The sequence below is a fragment of the Colobus angolensis genome, unplaced genomic scaffold, assembly GCF_000951035.1.
Source record: "Colobus angolensis palliatus isolate OR3802 unplaced genomic scaffold, Cang.pa_1.0 Scaffold269, whole genome shotgun sequence".
NCBI lineage: Eukaryota > Metazoa > Chordata > Mammalia > Primates > Cercopithecidae > Colobus > Colobus angolensis.
The window spans coordinates 653,299-673,282 of record NW_012115921.1 but is presented as its reverse complement, the minus strand read 5'-3'; the positions used below and the strand labels follow the sequence as shown (position 1 = coordinate 673,282).

General features: G+C 41.2%; 1 protein-coding gene across 1 annotated transcript in view; it reads left to right on the top strand.

The window, feature by feature from the left end:
* The window catches only part of SCUBE2 (signal peptide, CUB domain, EGF-like 2), a 128,946-nt gene that overhangs the window by 4,126 nt on the left and 104,836 nt on the right, over nt 1-19,984 (top strand). Inside the window, exon 2 of the mRNA XM_011947606.1 lies at nt 12,396-12,518. The gene's annotated coding sequence lies outside the window, so the exon portion shown is untranslated. The remainder of the gene's footprint in view (nt 1-12,395; nt 12,519-19,984) is intronic.

Sequence of the window (19,984 nt, the reverse complement as noted above, 5' to 3'; positions counted from 1 at the left end):
GGAAGAGGACAGAGGGAGGAAGGAGTGGGAAGGAAGTCTCAGACCCATAGACCAGCTCTGAGAAGAATCTCAGTCAAGTTGATAGGAAGTCCCTGAGCAAAAAGCTGCTCACGAGAGGAGTCTACTTTGGGCAGGAGTGGGTACACCAGTAATCCTGTTGTGCTCAGTTGTTGTCTAGGAGCAGAGCCTAGAGGAAGTGTGGTTTCTGATTCACAGGGGAAGCAGCTGGAGGCCGCCATTAAATATGACTCCTGGCCAGGCGCGGTGGCTCAAGCCTGTAATCCCAGCACTTTGGGAGGCCGAGACGGGCGGATCACGAGGTCAGGAGATCGAGACCATCCTGGCTAACATGGTGAAACCCCGTCTCTGCTAAAAACTACAAAAAACTAGCCGGGCGAGGTGGCGGCGCCTGTAGTCCCAGCTACCCGGGAGGCTGAGGCAGGAGAATGGCATGAACCCGGGAGGCGGAGCTTGCAGTGAGCTGAGATCCAGCCACAGCACTCCAGCCTGGGTGACAGAGCGAGACCAAAATAAATAAATAAATAAATAAAAATATGACTCCTCTGGGTACTTTGTCAGGTTTTCTTGAAGGAGATTTGAGTGATGCAGCTCCACAGCCTCACAGTCTGCCCCTTACACTATGCAGATCCTCTTTTCTACAATGTACCCATGTTTCTTTCCATGGTTTCCCGAGGGGAAGCCTAGAAGAGGGAGCCTTGGGGAACAAGTTACAATCCCCATTGATGAAGTTAGTCTTGGGGCCATAATTGGTATTTACCTTCTCCCTTCTGTGCTATCCTAAGTTCCCGTCATCTTCAGCTATCATTTCAGTGGGGCTTGGCTTGCTGAGTAGTATAACCCCAATCTTCATTCCTGAGAGGTCCAAGCCCTTGGTCACCATAGTCTTCTTGACCAGGGTTGCTACACATGTTCACTTACAGTTACAACTGGACAAGGGAGTACCAAGAGATACCCAAATGGATCATTTGGGCTTCACATTATTGTACCCCCTACCCAATGTATAAAAACAGCGCTACCACCTCCTGCTATTCAAGCTCAGTCAATCTCTGCCACGATGGTGACTCTTTTCTTGTCTCCTGGTTCTTAGATACAAGGAGTCCAAACTACCCTGGTGGGAGCTGGAGTTCTGTAGTTTGGTGGGACTTAACAGGTGTAGTTGTGTCCCTGGCAAGAATATGCCCCTTTGGGGATTAGTGTTTCCAACCCTACAGAACCTAGAGTTTAGGGACAGGAAGCACAACATTCCCCATTCTTTGGAAGTGATGGTAAGTGTGGCCACTCATGCTTCTGCGCCTAGGTTCCTGGACCCATGCATTCTTCCTGTAGGGGACATAGCAGGGAGCTGTAATTTAGCTGTGATTATAGCTCTCTGATTTAATGTGTGTGCTGAGTCCTGAAGGATGGCATCCAGTCCTTGCAGATTATTGCCTCCAGGCAAGTGCCCTAGCTGTGCCTTCAGTAAGCCATTCTGGTGCTCTTTAAGGTCGGCAGCTTCTGGATGGTGCAGTATATAACCAGTAGATCCTATTGTCATAGGCTCACTTGCTCATCTCCATTGTGAAGTGGCCTGGTTGAATGCTATGTTGGATGGAATACCATACCTGTGGATCAGTTACTTTGTAAACTTCTGAGGATACTGGTGCCGGCTAAGGTTTCTGTAGGCAGAAAAGGCAAGCTGATTCCCAGGATAGGTCTCTGTCCCTGTGAGGATAAACTGCTGGTCTTTCCAGGATGGAAGGTGCCTCATACAATCGACTTGCCACCAGGTGGCTGGCTGGTCTCCTTGAGGAATAGTACTATATCTGGGACTCAGCATGGATCTCTGTTGCTGGCAGATTGGACACTCAGAGGCAGCAATAGCTAGATCATTTTTGGTATATGGGAGTCTGTGCTGTTGGGCCCATACATAATATCCTTCATCTCTGCCACTGTGATCGATTCCATTCATGAGACTGTTGTGTCAGTTCCAGGATGGCCAGTGATGAAGTGGCTGAATCATTTAATCTACTCAGTTGTTAGTTCTCTTTTGTGGTGGATGCTTTCTGGTGGGTGTTAATGTGTGATACAAAATCTTCACATTTTGTGCCTATTTCTAAATGCCCACCCACAGGCTTCCTTGTCCTCAATCTTCCAGACTTTTTCTTCCAGCCTCTGGCTAGGCAGCTAGATCCTTGGTTGCTGCCCAGGAACATGTCACCTGTGTAGAGTTCTCCTTCCACAAGCAGCTGCAGCACTTGCAGTTCTGCTTATTGGGGAGATTTTCCCTTGCCTCTGTCTTTCAAGAAAACCCCTGACTGTCATGCAACCACTGTCCATTTTTGGCTTCCACCCACATGCTGAGCTGACCCGTCAGTAAACCAAGCTTGGTTACCATTTCCACCTTGCAATGAAGTACTGCAGGCCCTACCTAACTAGGACTTGGCTGACTTAACAGAACCCCGTCCATCATGGGCAGTTCTAGACATTGCATCCAAATTGGAGCCTAGTCACATGCCAGGAACTGTTCCTCAAAAGGTATATAATTTTCAGTTGCAGATGTCATGCTCCAGAAACCCAGGGGCCTGCTTTGTGATTATTTCACTGGGGCTTTCAAAGAGGTCTGTATTGCATCTTACCTATCACTGACACTTCCAACACCATAGAGTCTGCTGGATCCTATGATCCAAAAGATAAGCTATTTGACTAGCTGCCTGGACCTCCTGTAGAGCCTTTTTCTGCTCCAGGCTCCGTGTAAAGCTGGCAACTTTCTGTACCACCAGAGAAGAATTTCTAGATGTGGAATGTGTGGCCTCCAGAATCCAAAGAGCCCTGCCACATGCTGTGCTTCTTTCTTTGTGGTAGGAAGGATGAAAGGGGCATCAATTTGCATTTTACTTTGAAGGGGATATCCTGGCACACCTAAAAACTTCAAATGTGTTCTTTTTTTTTTTTTTTTTTTTTGAGACGGAGTCTCGCTCTGTCGCCCGGGCTGGAGTGCAGTGGCCGGATCTCAGCTCACTGCAAGCTCCGCCTCCCGGGTTTACACCATTCTCCTGCCTCAGCCTCCCGGGTAGCTGGGACTACAGGCGCCTGCCACCTCGCCCGGCTAGCTTTTTGTATTTTTTAGTAGAGACGGGGTTTCACCGTGTTAGCCAGGTTGGTTTTGAACTCCTGACCTCGTGATCCGCCCGTCTCGGCCTCCCAAAGTGCTGGGATTACAGGCTTGAGCCACCGCACCCGGCCAAATGTGTTCTTTTCTATTCTGATGGAACAAGAGGATCGGAACAGTTGGCATTCATGTGAAACAGACAGAGATATTCATCTGCAGTTTTCCCCCAGAGTTATATTAACTCTCTTTCCTTCAGTCATTGTGCAGAGAGAGATGGACAATCTGGACATCCCACAGAACAGCACACAGATGCATTAAATCAACTGCATCATAGCGACTGGGCAGGATAAGCAAGAGGTGGCTATTGTGCTCCAGAAGGCAGATGATAAACCCTGTGAAGACTCAGGGACCTGCTCTGTGGCCGGAGACCAACTGTGCTGGGCCATGGAGACCACCTGGGGAGTTTTATCTTTAAATAAAATTAGAGACCTGAGAAGTCATGGAAGGGTTTTCTGGAGGTGGGTCATATGTTCAGATTTGCATTTTGAGGAACGGATGTGAGCATCCTAGTGAGTAGCCACAGGTGAGATGAGCACAGCTTGGCCTAGGAATGGTGGTGGAGCCGGAGGGAAGGGAATGGATTCTAGATTGCTTCAGATGAAAAACTGGAAGGATCTGGTGATGGATTGCTTCTGGGGTAAGGAAGAAGTGGTATTAAGGATGTTGTATAGGCCTTACGGGTACATGGTCTACACTTCAGTTCACAACACAGACTTGTGATGTTAGTCAAACTAAGATTTGGAGGGTGGTGTGTACATCCATGCTCACAGGCTTACAGTCACCTGTGTTTATACTCTCGAGCTATTTTCAACTTCCTTTTCTCATACTAATTCTGAGGGACCTGGGGCTGGCTGGCACACTTAAAAGAAGCCCTGGAACTCAAGGTTCCTTCCTGCCTTTCTCTGACCCTGAAAGTAAAGCCTGCTATTGGCTCCAGGTTCTACCTGAACACTTCTGCCTTGGCCCTCAGGCTGGGTTCATGGTGATCTCAACTTCCAAAAGGAGGTTTATTATAGAGTCTGACCTTTAACTCGAGCTAAACAGGCAGGATAGTTATAGCAGCCTTAGAACTGCAGGATTAATTGCCTGGAGCCTAGTTTCATTTGCTTGAGTTTCTCAGCCAGAGCTCTAGGCTGCTCCAGAGCTGGACCAAGGGCATCACTGGACCAAACTGTACATTTCTTGCCATCTTGGTTCCTGATCTTCTTGTCCTTGGTAAGCTCTGGCCTTAGGGACAAGTATTAACTTCCCTACCCCTACAGGCTGTCACAGGTCTGGCAGCTCTTTGAATGCTTAAGCTTCACTTCCCCAAAATGTTGCTGCTCTCACTAATGTTAAAACTGAGAACAAAAAACAACACATTAGGGACAGGCCTTCCGATATATAAACATTTAGCCAAGAATGTGTGCAAATCTTTGTAAAAGCTGTTCTTTCTGGCCTTGGACTTGTGCCTCTTTATGCAGTTTTTGGGTTTGAAGGTACCTCTGGTGAGAGCTGGAAATGTGTGACCTCAGCCTACCACTGAGGCTCACTTGGTTGTGTAATTTACTAAGCTCAATCTCTAGCATAATTGAGACCATGTAGATTTGTACAACTTTGTAGCAAAAATCAATCTGAAGGTTGAATTAAAATTGGTGCTTCGTTTTGTTTGCAACAAATTTCAATTGACTGAATTTACAATTGTAGTTGATTCTCTTGGGGAGTTCTTTATTTAGAATAATGCTGTTGAACTTCAAAGAGGACATTAATCTGGGACACTGAGACAGCTAGGTCCTGAATGTTGCAGGACCCATACATCCAGGTAGTGTGACTTTCTGTTCCTCAGTTTTCTTATAAATAAAGTAAGCACCATATTGTTGGTGTGTGCTGAAGACAAAAAGACCTAGCAAATAAATGATTCTCAAAAAAAAGTCAGTAATAATTAGGCAAGAAAATTAAATAAGAGTCATCCAGATTAGAAAGGAAGAAGTGAAACTATATTTGCAGATGACATGATCTTGTATATAGAAAATCCTAAGGAATCTACTAAAAAACTATTAGAATTAATAAAAAAGCTCAGAAGAGCTGGGTGCCGTGGCGCATGCTTATAATCCTGGCTAGTTGGGGGGCCGAGGTGGGAGGATTATATGAACCCAGGAGTTTGCAACTAGCCTGGGCAACATAGTGAGACCTCATCTCAAAAAAAAAAAAAAAACTTAGAAAATTTCAGGATACAAGATCAATACACAAAAATAAGTTGTATTTTTGTATCAATATACAAAAATAAAACTGCAGTAGCAATAAACTGAAAATTAAGAAAACTCCATTTATAATAGCATCAAAATGAATAGAATACTTAGGAATATTTAACAAAAAAAGTGCAGAATGTATGCTCTGAAAACTACAAAACGTCATTGAAGGAAATGAAAGAAGACCTAAATAAATAGAAAGACATCCCATGTTCATGGATCGTTGGTAAGATGGTAATACTCTACAAGCTGATCATAAAATTCATATGGAAATTCAAGGGACCCAGAATAGCCACAGCAAGCTTGAAAAAGAACAAAGTTGGAAGACTTGTACTTACCTATTTCAAAGCTTACTACAGTAATCAAGATGGTGCAGTATTGGCATAAGGATAGACATATAGATCAATGGAATAGAATTGAGCCCATAAATAAATCCTCACATTTATGGTCAATTAACTTTTGGCAAGGGTGCCAAGACAATTCAATGGGAGAAATAATAGTCTTTTCAACAAATGATGCCAGGACAACTGGATATCCGCATGCAAAAGAATAAAGTTGGACCCTACTTCACATTACATACAAAAATTAACTCAAAATGTACTGAAGATCTAAATGTAAGAGCTAAAGCTATAAAACTCTTAGAAGAAAATATAGGCGTATATCTTTATGACCTTAGATTAGGCAATGGTTTCTTAGCTATGACATTCAAAGCACAAGCAACAAGCTAGGCACAGTGGCTCATACCTGTAATCCCAGTACGTTGGGAGGCCAAAGCAGTGGGATTACTTGAGGCCAGGAGTTCAAGACCAGCCTGGGAAATATGGTGAGACCCCCATCTCTACAAAAAAGTAATAAATTAGGCCAGGCCTCATGACTCATACCTGTAATCCCAGAATTTTGGGAGGCTGGGGTGGGTGGATCACTTGAGGCCAGGAGTTTGAGACCAGCCTTGCCAACATAGTGAAACCCTGTCTCTATAAGGAAAAGAAAAAAAAAAAAAGCCTGAGCAACAAACAAAATTGGGCTTCTATAAATTATTTATGTTTATTTTCTTTTTCTTTTTTTTTTTTTTTTTTTTTTTTGAGACAGAGTCTCGCTCTGCCGCCCAGGCTGGAGTGCAGTGGCCAGATCTCAGCTCACTGCAAGCTCCGCCTCCCGGGTTTATGCCATTCTCCTGCCTCAGCCTCCCGAGTAGCTGGGACTACAGGCGTCCGCCACGTCGCCCGGCTAGTTTTTTGTATTTTTTAGTAGAGATGGGTTTTCACCGTGTTAGCCAGGATGGTCTCAATCTCCTGACCTCGTGATCCGCCCGTCTCGGCCTCCCAAAGTGCTGGGATTACAGGCTTGAGCCACCGCGCCTGTCCTATTTTATTTTTCTTTATGTTTTATTTTTCCATACGTTATTGGGGTACAGGTGGTGTTTGGTTACATAAGTAAGTTCTTTAGTGATGATTTGTAAGATTTTGGTGTACCCATCACCTGAGTAGTATACACCCTATTTGTAATCTTTCATCCCTCCCCTCCTTCCCCCCAAATCTCCAAAGTCCACTGTATCATTCCTATGCCTCTGTGTCCTCATAGCTTAATCCCTACATATCAGTGAGAACATACCATGTTTGGTTTTCCATTCCTGAGTTACTTCACTTAGAATAATAGTCTTCAGTCTCATCCAGGTCACTGCAAATGCCATTAATTCATTCCTTTATATGGCTGAGTAGCATTCCATCATATATACATACCACAGTTTCTTTATCCACTCATTGATTGATGGACATTTCAGTTGGTTCCACAATTTTGCAATTGCGAATTATACTGCCATAAACATACACGTGCAAGTATCTTTTTCATACAATGACTTCTCTTCTTCTGGGTAGAAACCTAGTAGTAAGTTTTTTAAGAACTCTCTACACTGTTTCCCATAGTGGTTGTACTTGTTTCCATTTCTACCAGCTATGTAGAAGTGTTCCTTGATCACTGCATTCATGCCAACATCTACTGTTGTTGATTATGGCCATTCTTGGAGGAGTAAGGTGGTATCACATTGTGGTTTGGATTTGCATTTCCCTGATCATTAGTGATGTTGAGCATTTTTTTCATATGTTTGTTGGCCATTTGTATATCTTTTGAAAATTGTCTATTCATGTCCTTAGCCCACTTTTTGATGGGATTTTTTGTTTTTTTCTTGGTGATTTGAGTTCATTGTAGATTCTGGATATTAGTCCTTTGTCAGATATATAGATTGTGAAGATTTTCTCCCACTCTGTGGGTTGTTTACTCTGTTGACTGTTCCTTTTGCCATGCAAAAGCTCTTTAGTTTAACTCTGAGCTATTTATCTTTGTTTTTATTACATTTGCTTTTGGGTTCTTGGTTATGAAATCCTTGCCTAAGCCAATGTCTAGAAGGGTTTTTCCAATGTTATCTTCTAGAATTTTTATAGTTTCATGTCTTAGATTTAAGTCCTTAACCCATCTTGAGTTGATTTTTGTATAAGGTGAGATATGAGGATCCAGTTTCATTCTTCTATATGTGATTAGCCAATTATCCCACCACCATTAGTTGAAAAGGGTGTCCTTCCCCCACTTTTTGTTTACTTTGTCTATGATCAGTTGGCTCTACAAAAAAAAAAAAAAAAAAGCACCAGCAACAAACAAAATTGAACTTCCATAAATTTAAAAACTTTATGTTTCAAGGAACACTTTCAAGAAAATGAAAACACAACCCATAGAATGAGATAAAATATGTGTAACTCATATATCTGACAAGGGACCAGGATCCAAAATACATAAAGAACTCTTAGAACTCAATAATAAGAAGTCAACACAATTTAAGAATGAGCAAAGAATCTGAAGAGACATTTCTTCAAAGAAAATGTACAAATGACCAATAAGCATGTGAAAAGATGCTTAACATTGTTAGTCACCAGGGAAATGTAAATCAAAGCCACGATGAGATACCACTTGATACCCACTAGGATTACTATAAGCAAAAAGACAGATGTAAGTGTTGGTAAGAAAGTGGAGAAATAGGAATTCTCATACATCGTTAGTGGAAATGTAAACTAGTGCAGCCACTTTGAAAACAGTCTGGCAGTTCCTCAAAAGGTTAAACATAAAAATTAGTTTATAATTCAGCAGTTCTACTCCTAGGAATCAGCCTGCAGGAAATGAAAACACATGTTTACACAAACTCTTGTACATGAAAGTTCATAGCAGCATTATTCATAATAGTCAAAAGGTAGGAAAACACAAATGTCTATCAACTGATGAATGGATTAACAAAATGAGATGTTATTCTGCCAGATAAAGAGTTAAACTACCAATACATTCTGCAACATGGATTACCCTTGAAATGACCATATATTGTATGATTCCACTTACACAAAATATTCAGAAGAGGCAAATCTATAGAGGCAGAAAGTAGAATAGGGGTTGTGTTGGGCTGGGAAACAAATGAAGAGTAACTACAGTAAATATGGGATTTCTTTTTGGGTTGATAAAAATGTTCCAAAGACAGCCAAGGTGATGGTTTGCACAGCTCTGTAAATATAATAAAAACCATTGAATTGTATACTTTAAATTCGTTAATTCTATGATATGTAAATTGTTATTATCATTATTATTATTTTGAGACAGAGTCTCACCCTGTCGCCCAGGCTGGAGTGAAGTGGCACGATCTCAGCTCACTGCAACCTCCACCTCCCGAGTTCAAGCGATTCTCATGCCTCAGCCTCCCCAGTAACTGGGATTACAGGTGTACGCCACCATGCCCAACTAATTTTCGTATTTTTAGTAGAGACAGCATTTCACCATGTTGGCCAGGCTAATCTGGAACTTCTAACCTCAAGTGATCCACCCACCTCAGCCTCCCAAAGTGCTGGGATTACAAGTGTGAGCCACCCTCCCCAGCTGATGGTATGTGGATTTCTCAGTAAAGTTGTTATAAAAATGTCAGCAATTAATAGATTCAAATTATTGCAGTTACTCCAAAGTCCTTAGATCTATTTCACATTCTTTTAGTAGGGTGCCCAACTGAGACTAATGCATTCTCCAGGATGCAAGACATTCAGTGCTAAAACCTGGGAAGTCCTGAGCAAATCAGGGTGAGTTGGGCACCCTATCTCCAGGAGACATTTCTTAGGGATGGGCCATAGGGTTTGCTTGGCCTTAAAGAAGAAAGTTGAAAGGATGTTCCTGTTCTCAGCCCTGTTCTTGGGGAAGTCCAGAGTGCTGGAAAGAAACATTCTCTCTAAATCTCCTTCAGGCAATAAAACATACCATATGATTAAAAAAAAAAAAAAAGCTGGAAAGGATACCTTTCAGAGAATCATTCAAGCATGAATTCCATTTCCTCCTCAGTTATATTATCACATAACTAATATTTGATGGAGAGGCATTTATGCTTACTGAATATGCATATATTTCCCCACAATATTCCCTGTGCTCTTGTAGTTGGGCAGGGCCATGTGACTATTTCTGGTCAGGCAGAAACAGGCACAGGCTCTGATTTGTCATTACAGGTTCCAGTTTGTCCTCACAGGTTCCAGTTTGTCCTCCCTTTTCCCTACTTCTATGCAGCTTTCTTCCCAACCTCCAGCCCTGCTGATGAGCAGAGACTCCAGGGCTACCACTATGTACAGAGGCAACAGTCTCCCCTAGATTTCTTCACCAGCTCCCATGATCCTTATGACAAACCCCTTTTCTAATAAACTTCCTATTTTATTTACAAAGCATTAAAGTTTCAGCAAGAAGTACCCAAGGCTAAGTCTCATCTTGTACAAAACTACAGAATTTTTTTTTTTTTTTTGAGACAGAACCTTGCTCTGTCACTCAGGCTGGAGTGCAGTGGCATGATCTCAGCTCACTGTAACCTCCTCCTCCTGGGTTCAAGCAATTCTCCTGCCTCAGCCAACGGAGTAGCTGGGAATACAGGTGCCCACCACCACGCCTGGCTAGAAAAATCCCCTTTTCTGAATCACTCACTGTGCTTCTGCTACCCTGCTTAGACCCTAACTGGTACAGAGAGCCACGTGGCCACTGCTTGGCATGGAGCAGTCATCTCTGTCATCTGGACTCACGTGATGTGTTTCTTTCCAGGCCTCAGGAGCTGTGGCCTGAGAACTGCCATTTATCAACCTCCTCCAGCTTTGACTCAGGGTGACCAGATGGAGGGAATCACCAGGGCTGTGATCAGAGGTCTGTACTCAAGGCCAGGCAGGGCGACTAGAAGAGCAAGAAACCACTGACTCTCTTGGGAAGGACCTGCATGCCTCTGAGCTATGAGCCCACTGGAGCCACACTATATTCTCTCAGTTACAGCCTTTAGGTGTAAAGCATGTATCTGGGTGTTTTCTTCTATTTCCAACACAAACTCTGAGCCCTGGGGATAAAGATAAATATGTGATTCCAGGGCTGCTTTGACATAGGACACATTTGGAACTTAACACTTCAGCTCATTCAAATCTCTACTTACTAGGTAGCTCAGACTTTGTGTTCAATTTTGTTTTTGTTTTTAGACAAAGTTAAACCACCCACTGCACAACTGCTGCTCCTCAATCTTCATGGTTGTGTAGTTTTTCTGCAGAGGACTGACTGGAAACAACTAGGTTGGTTTTGTAGCAAATGCTACCTTCCTATACAAAGCAATATTCCTCTCAAGATAGTCGGCTTGGGAGCACACACTTAGTCCAATAATTCTGCCATTGCTCAAAGCCCTTTTGTATCTCTGGTTGGGTCTTCACTTCCTGACTGATTACCTAATACACTCCTTGTGCTGGCAAATCTTTGTCCTACAAAAGGGGATTTAAGTGTTTAGAAATAGTTGTCTTAGTCACCTTGGGCTGCTATAACAAAATACCATAAACTACAAACATTTATTTTTACAGTTCTGGAGGCTAGGAAGTCCAAGATCAAGGCACCAGCAGATTTGGTATCTCTGAGGGTCTGCTTTGCAGAGATAGCCAGTAGTGGGATTGCTGGATCACATGGTAGTTCTATTTTTAGTTTTTTGAGAAGTCTTCATACTGTTTTCCATAGTGGTTGTACTAATTTACATTCCCCACCTAGAGTGTATGAGTTCCCTTTTCTCCACATTTCTCACTTGCATTTGTATATTTTGTCTTTTTAATAATAACCATTTTAACTGGTGTTAAGAGGATACCTCGTTGTGGTTTTATTTGCATTTCCCTGATGACTAGTGATGTTGAGTATTTTTTAAAATTATGCTTTAAGTTCTGGGGTACATGTGCAGAACGTGCAGGTTTGCTACATGATGTTGAGTATTTTTTAACAGACTTGGCCATTTGTCTTTTCTTGATTTGTTTTTGTTTTTTTGTTTTTTTTTTCTTGAGAATTGTGCTTGTGTCCATTGCCCATTTTTAATGTGATTATTTTTCCATTGAGTTGTTTGAGTTCCTCAGTATTCTGGATATTGTTCCCTTGTCAGATAAATAATTTGCAAATACATTCTCCTGTTCAGCCAGCTGCCTCTTCCCTCCGTTGATTGTTTGCTTTGTAGAAGCTTTTTAGTTTAATATAGTCTCATTTGTCTATTTTTGTTTTAGTTCTCTATGCTTTTGAGCTCTGAGTCATAAAATCTTTGTCTAGAACAATGTTCTGAAGTGTTTTCCCTGTTTTGTTCTAGTAATTTATAGCTTCAGGTCTTTTAAGTATTTAATCCATGTTGAACTCAAGATGGATTTTTGTATATGATGAGAAATAGGGGCCCAGTTTCATTCTTTTGCATATAAATATCCAATTTTTCCAGCACCACTTATTAAAGAGGGTGTCCTTTCCCCAGTGTGTGCTCTTGGTGCCTTTGTTGAGAATCAGTTGGTTATGAATATGTAGCTTTATTTCTGGGCTCTCTATACTGTTCCATTGGTCCATGTCTATGTTTATACCAATACTATGCTGTTTCAGTTACTTATAGCCTTGTAATATATTTTGAAGTCAGGTAGTATGATGCTTCCAACTTTATTCTTTTTCTTTTTTTGAGACAGGGTCTGGCTTTGCTGCCCATGCTGGAGTGTGGTGGCGTGATCATGACTCACTGCAACCTCTGCTCTGCCTCTCAGTCTCGAGTGATCCTCCTGCTTCAGCCTCCTAAGTAGCTGGGACTACAGGTATGTACCATCATGCCCGGCTAATTTTTGTATTTTTGGTAGAGACGGGGTTTTGCCATGTTGCCCAGGTTGGTCTCGAACTCCTGAGCTCAAGCAATCCGCCCACCTTGGCCTTCCAAAGTGCCAGGGCTACAAGCGTGAGCCACCGTTCCTGGCTTGCCAACTTCATTCCTTTTGCTTAGGATTATTTTGGCCATTCTGGCTTTTTTTTTGGATCCATATGAATTTTAGGATTTTTTTTCTATTTCTTTGAAAAATGACATTGATATTTTGATAGGGATTGCATTGAATCTGTAGATTGCTTTGTGCAGTGTGGTCATTTTTAGCAATATTAGTTCTTCCAATCCATGAACATAAGATAGCTTTCCATTTGTTTGTATCCTCTTTGATTTCTTTCATCAGTGTTTTCTAGTTTTCCTTGTAGAGGTCTTACTTTCACTTGTTCGGTTCTTACATTTCTCTGATGAGTGGGTTATGAAAGAATCTAGGTGGAAATAGTGACCATGTCTAGGGAAAGAAAACTCAGAATTTCTAAGAAGGGGCGTCCCAGCACTTTGGGAGGCTGAGGCACGTGAATCACCTGAGGTCAGGAGTTTGAGACCAGCCTGACCAACATGGAGAAACAGGCACTTGATGGGCCCTTTCAATTTGTTTGGAAATTCATGGGCTTTAGTTCTAAGAATTTTTCTTAAATTATCCCTTGGATGTTTTCCTTCCCATTTTTTTCTCTGTTTCTCTTTCTGGAACATCTACTATTGAGATATTATATGTTCTGCATCTCTTCGTTCACTCATTTTTTCCATCTGTGTTTTTTGTTTTTGCTTTGTTTTTGGAAGATTTCCTCAGTTTTATTATCTAGCACTTTCTAATAAGCATTTTAGATTTTAAAAATGAAACATAAGACATAAACAATGAAGTGCACAAATCCCAAGTGTACCTGTAGGTCGGTGAATTACCAAAGGGTGAAAATACTTCCCAACCAGGCCAAGCAACAGAACAGCACTGAGACCCTACAACCCTCTCATGCCCTCGAGCTCTACTTCCCCATTTTCCTAAACCCCAAACCATCTCTGTCCCAACTTCCAGTGATTTTCAAACTTAAATGTATAACAGAATGACCTGGAAGATTTGTTAAAACATATTTCTGGGACACACTCTCAAAGTTTCTGTTTCAGTAGGTCTGGCGTAGAACCCGAGAATGTTCATTTCTTTCTTTTGTTTTTTTTTTTTTGAGAGGGACTCTCGCACTGTTGCCCGGGCGTGCAGTGGTGTGATCTTGGCTCACTGCAGCCTCTGCCTCCCAAGTTCAAGTGATTCTCCTGCCTCAGCTTCCGAAGTAGCTAGGATTACAGGTGCCCGCCACCATGCCTGGCTAATTTTTTTGTATTTTTAGTAGAGACGGAGTTTCACTGTTGGCCAGGCTGGTCTCGGACTCCTGACCTCATGATCCGCCCGCCTCGGCCTCCCAAAGTGCTGGGATTACAGGCGTGAGCCACCGCACCCGGCCTGAGAATGTTCATTTCTAACAAGTTACCAGGTAATGCTGATGCTGCTGGCCAGGGACAACACTTTGAGAGCTAATGGCCTATTCTTGAACGTATTACAAATGGAATCATATGGTGTGTATTATTTTGCTCAACATTAACTTTGTGAAATTCATCCATTTATTAAAATGTAGCTGACATTCATTAATTTTATTTTGTCAAATTTTTGAGACAGGGTCTCACTCTGTTGTCCAGGCTGGAGTGCAGTGGCATGATCTTGACTCACCGCAGCCTCTCAAGTAATCCTCCCACCTCGGTTTCCCAAGTAGCTGGGACTACAGGCACACACCACTGTGCTTGGCTAACTTTTGTATTTGTAGAGATGGGGTTTCACCATGTTGCCCAGGCTAGTCTCAAATTCCTGAGCTCAGGCAATCCTCTTGCCTCAAGCCTCCCAAATTGCCGGGATTACAGGTGTATGCCACCACACACAGCTGAAGTTCATTAATTTTAATTGCTGAATAGTGTGACTATACCATGTATTATGAAGTTATTTTTTTCTGCTGTTGATGGATATTTGGGTTATTAAGAGTCTTTGGTTATTATGAATAATGGTGCTAAGAACATTCTTTGAGAGTTTTTTGTGCAAGTGTACATACATTTCTGCTGGGCATATATACATAGGAGAGGAACTGCTGGCAGGTAGCATGTGTCAAACTCTTTTCCAGAGTGGTTGTATCAATTTTCACTCCCACCAGCATGATAGGAGTGTTCTTCTTGTGCTGCATCCTGGACAACACTTATCATTAATCTTCTTATTTTTAGCCATTCTGGTGGGAATCCAGTGGTATCTTGTTGTGGTTTTAATTTGCATTTCCATGATAACTAATGATGTCGAATGTTTTTTCATATGTGTATTGGCTACTTGGATATCCTTTCTGATGAAGTGCCCGTCCAAGTTTCTTGCCAATTTTTCTTAGTTTTTCAGATCTTTTCTTCTGGGCTTATAATAGTTTTTTATATTTTCTGAATATAACTACTAGTTGGTAATACATATCATGGTATCTTTCACTCTGTGGTTTGCCTGTACTCTGTTAATGGTGAATTTTGATGAACAGAAGTTTTAAATTTTGATATAATCCATCTTTTCTTCTATGGTTAGTGTTTTTTGAATCCTATTTAAGAAATCTTTCCTTACCATAGAAAATGTCTTAAAGATATTTTCCTATATTATCTTTAGGGGATTAATTGTTCTACCCTTCACATTTTAATCCATAATCCACCTGGATTGATTTTTTTAAACGTATAAGGTGTTTTGTTGTTTTATTTTTAAGTTTTTTTTTTTAATATGGATATCCAATGGCTAAAACATTGGAAGAAATAGACAGTAGGTAAAGAGAAGAAAAACTTAAAGAAGAAAGGACCCAATACCGTTTATTGAAAGGATTGTCCTTTCTCCACTACTCTGAAGCACTACCTTTTTCAAAAATGAAGGGTCCAGGCTGGATGCGATGGCTCATGCCTGTAATCCCAGCATTTTGGGAGGCTGAGGCAGGCAGATTACCTGGAGTCAGGAGTTCAAGACCAGCCTGGCCAACATAGTGAAATCCCATTTCTACTAAAAATACAAAAACCAACTGGGTGTGGTGTGCGTGCCTGTAATCCCAGCTACTCAGAAGACTGAGGCAGGAAAATCGCTTGAACCCGGGAGATGGAGTTTGCATTGAGCCGAGATCATGCTACTGCACTCCAGCCTAGGCGACAGAGTGAGACTGTCTCAAAAAAAAAAAAAAAAAAAAAGAAGAGTCTACAAATGTAGGTCTCTTTCTGGACCCACAGAAAGGAGGTTGGTCTATTTGTTTACCTATGTGCCAATATCAAAGTTAACTGTTGTAGCTTTATAATAAGTCTTAATACTTAAGAGTGTTTCCATCTTGTTCTTCTTTTTAAGAATGTCTTGACTATTTTTTATTCTTTGCTTTTCCATATATTGTAGAATCAGCTTGTCAATTTCCATGAACAAAACTGCTAATATTTTTTATTGAGATTGCATTTAATCTGTAGATCAATGTGGGAAATGTTGGCATCTTCATAATACTGAGTCTTTGAATCTGGGCATATGTTATGGTCATTAATTTAGATCTTCTTTAATTCTCTAATGTCTTGTTTCCTGGGTAGAAGTCTTTCACATATTTTATTATATTTGTCCCAAAGGTACTCACTATATTTTATGCTATTACAAAGAGTACCTTTAAATTTTTACTTTCAGCTGGGTAAAGTGGCACATGCCTGTAGTTCCAGCACTTTGGAGGCCAAGGTGGAAGGATCACTTGAGCCCAGGAGTTTGAGACCAGCCTAGTCAACAGCATAGTAAGACCCCGTCTCTACAAAATTTTTTTAAATTAGCTGAGTGTGGTGGCATGCACCTGTAATCCCAGCTGCTCGGGAGGCTGAGGAAGGAGGATCACTTGAGCCCAGGAGTTTGAGACTGCAGTAGGTGGTGATCATGCCACAGCACTCTAGCCTGGGTGACAAAGCAAGATCCTGTCCCTCAAAAAGCAAAATTTTTTTAACTTCATATTTGTTGCTGTTACTTTATAGAAATACATTTGATGTTTCTCGCATCCAGAAACCTCAAGTGTATCCATCAGGATAAGCTAGGTTATGCTATAGTAAAAAACAAAAACTCTCACTTCTTTAGACAGTATTTGCCTTTCACTTACACTATAAATCCACTACAGATCTACATGAAAGCCCTGCCCTTTGAAGTCACTCATGGACCCAGACTGATACAGGATTTTCCTCAGCACATGCTTCAAGATTCTCAGGGGTACAGAAAACAGAGAACATGGTTAACCATGAGCTGGCTCCTAAAGCTTCTTCCCAGAAGATACACATACCACTTAGCCAAAGTAAATCATGTAAGGTATGTTTAAGTTCAACAAGGCAGGGAGGCACGTAGAATATTTGTGAACAACAATACAGTTAGCTATATTAATTGTAATGACTTTATCCGGACAATCTTAACTTGTTTTACTGTACTTTGCCTTACTGCCCTTTCCAGATATTGCATTCTTTTTCTTTTTCTTTTTTCAAAGTGAAGGTTTGTGGCAGTCTTGCGTTGAGCAAGTCTGTTACTGCCATTTTTCCAACAGCATGTGTTCACTTCATGTCTCTGTGTCACATTTTGGTAATTCTTGTAGTATTTCACACTTTTTAATTATTGTATCTGTTAGGGTGATCTGTAATCAGTTATCTTTGATGTTACTATTGTCATTGTTTTGGGGTACCACAAACCGTGCCCATGTAAGCTTGCAAATTTAATAAATGTTGTGTATATTCTCACTACTCCACTAACTGGCCCTTCTCCCATCTCTCCCCCTCTCCTCAGGCCTCCCTATTCCCTGAGACAAAACAATATTGGAATTATAATCCTACAATAGCCTCTGCGTGTTCAAGTGAAAGGAAGAGTTGCAAGTCTCTCACTTTAAATTCAAAGCTAGAAATGATTAAGTGTAGTGAGGAAGGCATGTCAAAAGCTGAGATAGGCTGAAGACTAAGCCTCTTGCCCCAAACAGTTAGCCAAGTTGGGAAAGCAAAGGAAAAGTTCTTGAAGGAAATTAAAAGTGCTACTTTAGTGAACATTTGAATGATAAGAAAGTGAAATAGCCTTATTGCTGATATAGAGAAAGTTTTAGTGGTCTAGATAAAAGATCAAACCAGCCACAACATCCCCTTAAACCAAAGACTAATCTAGAGCAAGGCCCTAACTCTCTTCAGCTCTGTGAAGTCTGAGAGAGGTGAGGAAGCTGCAGAAGAAATGTCAGAAGCTAGGAGAGATTGGTTCATGAGGTTTAAGGAAAGAAGCCATCTTCATAGTGTAAAAGGGCAAGGGGAAGCAGCAAGTGCTGATGGAGAAGCTGCAGCAAGTGATCCAGATCTAGCTGAGATCATTGATGAAGGTGGTTACTCTAAATAGCAGACTTTTGATGTAGATGAAACAGCCTTCTCTTAGAAGGAGATGCCATCTAGGACTTTCATGGCTAGAGAGGGGAAATCAGTGCCTGGCTTCAACGCATTGAAGGACAGGCTGACTCTCTTGTTAGGCACGAATGCAGCTGGTGATGTTAAGTTGAAGCCAGTGCTCATTTACTCAGCCTGTGCTCTATAAATGGAACAACAAAGCTGGGATGACAGCACATCTGTTTACAGCATGATTTTCTGAATATTTTAAGCCCACTGTTGAGACCTACTGCTCAAAAGAAAAAAAAAAGACTCCTTTCAAAGTATTACTGTTGATTGACAATGCACCTAGTCACTCAAGAGCTCTCTGGTGGAGATGTATTGGGAGATTCATGTTGTTTTCGTGCTTGCTAACACAGCATTCATTCTGCAGCCCATGGATCAAGGAGTAGGTGTGACTTCCATGTCTTATTTAAGAAATACATTTCATAAGGCTATAGCTGCCATACATAGTGATTCCTCTGATGGATCTGGGCACAATGAATATATTCTGTAAAGGATTCACCATTCTAGATGCTATTAAGAACATTTATGATTAATGGAAGGAGGTCAAAATATCAACATTAATGGGAGTTTGGGAGAAGTTGATTCCAGCTCTCATGCATGACACTGACAGGTTCAAGACTTCAGTGGAGGGAGTAATTACTGATGTGGCAGAAACAGCAAAAGAACTAGGATTAAAAGTGAGCTTCAAATGTGACTGAATTGCTATAATCTTATGATTGAACTTGAAGCTGCTTCTTATGGATGAACAAAGAAAGTGGTTTCTTGAAATGGAATCTACTCCTGGTGAAGATGCTGTGAACACTTGAAATGACAACAAAAGATTTAGAAAATTATGTAAACTTAGCTGATTAAGCAGTGGCAGTGTTTGAGAGGACTGGCTCCAATATTGAAAGAAGTTTTACTGTGGGTAAAAATCCCATCAAACAGCATTGCACGCTATAGAGAAATCTTTTGTGAAATAAAGAGTCAATTATGTGGCAAACTTCATTGCTGTCTTATTTTCAGAAATTGCCACAGTTACCCTAGCCTTCAGCAACCAACCACCACCCTGAGCAGTCAGCAGCCATCAATATTGAGGCAAGACCCTCACCAGCAAAAGGATTACAACTCGCTGAAGACTCAGATGATTGTTAGCATTTTCAGCAATAAAGTATTTTTAAATTAAAGAATGTACATTTTTAGACATGATGCTATTGCACAATACACTATAGTGTAGTGTAAATGTAACTTTTTTTTTTTTTTGAGACAGAGTCTCATTCTGTCACCCAGACTGGCATGCAGTGGCATGATCTCAGCTCACTGCAGCCTTGACCTATTGGGCTCCAGTAATCCTTCTACCTCAGTCAGCCTCCTAAGTAGCTGGGACCACAGACATGTGCCACCATGCCCAGCTAATTTTTGTATTTTTTGTAGAGACAGTTTTGCCAGGTTGCCCAAACTACACTTGAACTCCTGAGCTCAAGCAATCCACCTACCTCGGCCTCCCAGAGTGCCTGGATTACAGGTGGGAGCCACCATTCCTGCCCAAACATAACTTTTATATGCAATGCAATGGGAAACAAAAAAAAATCTGTGTGACTCACTTTGTTGTAATATTTGCTTTATTGTAGTGGTCTGGAATTGAACCCATAATATGTCCAAGGTATGCGAGTACTTTTAAAAAGTTTCTAAATCCACATTGATATTGTTTGTGAATAATTCATTTTTATCCCTTTCCAACCCTTAGACTTAATTTCTTTTTCTTGTCTTACTGACTTCACTAGGATTCCTAGTACAATGTTGAAGTGATGATAGTAGGCATTCTACTGTGTCCCCTATTGCAGAGGAGAAGCTTTTAAGTTTTCACCATTAAATGTGAGTTTGCTCTAGGTTTGGGGTAGATATTCTTTATCAGATTAAGAGAATTCCCTTCTACTCTTAGATTGCTAAGCATTATTATCATAAATGGATGTT